At 43.9% G+C, this 1,154-nt stretch overlaps 1 non-coding gene across 1 annotated transcript; it reads left to right on the forward strand.

Annotated features, from left to right (window-relative positions):
- The first annotated feature begins 450 nt into the window (after window positions 1–450).
- Window positions 451–522, forward strand: TRNAC-ACA (transfer RNA cysteine (anticodon ACA)). The gene has a single exon. It is a non-coding gene; the product is annotated as a tRNA-Cys (tRNA).
- Window positions 523–1,154: the final 632 nt, after the last annotated feature.

Here is a 1,154-nt window from a genome sequence, read left to right on the forward strand (position 1 = left end):
CTCCTTGTTGTAAGGGAATCATGCTTTTTTGCCATACATTTCATTTATTTGTACTATGCTATGCATTTGTCCATGATCTGGGTGAGTATCTTAGTGCAGAGATTACTAAACTATTTGGGAATTCATGTACCATTATGGGACTGCTTTTATAATTTTAGTTTATTTTAAAATGTGTTTAAAGCTACTGCCATCTCATTAAACTTTTCTAAATATTTTTGGCTAGCTTCATTTTTGGTTCTCACGGACAATCGATTAGTATCACACAAGTGCATGCGTGCATGCTGAGTCATATCTGAGTCTTTGTGACCCCATGGACTGTAGCCTGTCTGGCTCTTCTGTCCATGGGATTCTCCAGGCAAGAGTACAGTAGGTTGCCATTTCCTCCTCCAAGGGATCTTCCCAGCCTAGAGATCAAACCTGGGGTATCTTGCATTGGCAGGCAGTTGGACTTCCCCGGTGGCTCAGATGGTAAAGCGTCTGTCTACAATGCAGGAGACCTGGGTTCGATCCCTAGGTGGGGAAGATTCCCTGGAGAAGGAAATGGCAACCCACTCCAGTACTCTTGCCTAGAAAATCCCATGGATGGAGGAGCCTGGTGCAGGCTACTGCCCATGAGGTCGCAAAGAGTCAGACACGACTGAGCAACTTCACTTTCACTTTTTCACTTTCTTTACCACATGAAGTTGTGCTCCTATATATGAAAAGAGTAGTTTTGAGGGTTCATCTTACTCCTTGATGCCTTAGTGAAATACTTTATTCTTTATAAATATACAGGTTGGGCACCTACTACATAGCACATGGAACTCTGCTCAATTGTTATGTGGCTGACTGAGTGGGAGGGAGGTTTGGAGGAGAATGGATGCATACATATGCATGGCTGAGTCCTTTTATTTTTCACCTGAAACTATTACAGCATTTTTTTTTTTTCCTAAAGGTTTATTTATTTTGGCTTCCTGGCTGTGAACCTGCTTTCTCTAGTTGCAGTGAATGGGGGCTACTCTTTGTTGTGGTGCTTGGGCTTCTCACTACAGTGACTCCTCTTATTTCAGCGCACAGGCTTTGGAGTGCTGGCTCAGTAGTTATGGCGCATGAGCTTAGTTGCTCCGAGGCATGTGGGATATTCCCAGAGCAGGAATGGAACCGTGTCCCCTGCA

This window comes from Bos indicus, chromosome 29, assembly GCF_029378745.1.
Source record: "Bos indicus isolate NIAB-ARS_2022 breed Sahiwal x Tharparkar chromosome 29, NIAB-ARS_B.indTharparkar_mat_pri_1.0, whole genome shotgun sequence".
Taxonomy (NCBI): domain Eukaryota; kingdom Metazoa; phylum Chordata; class Mammalia; order Artiodactyla; family Bovidae; genus Bos; species Bos indicus.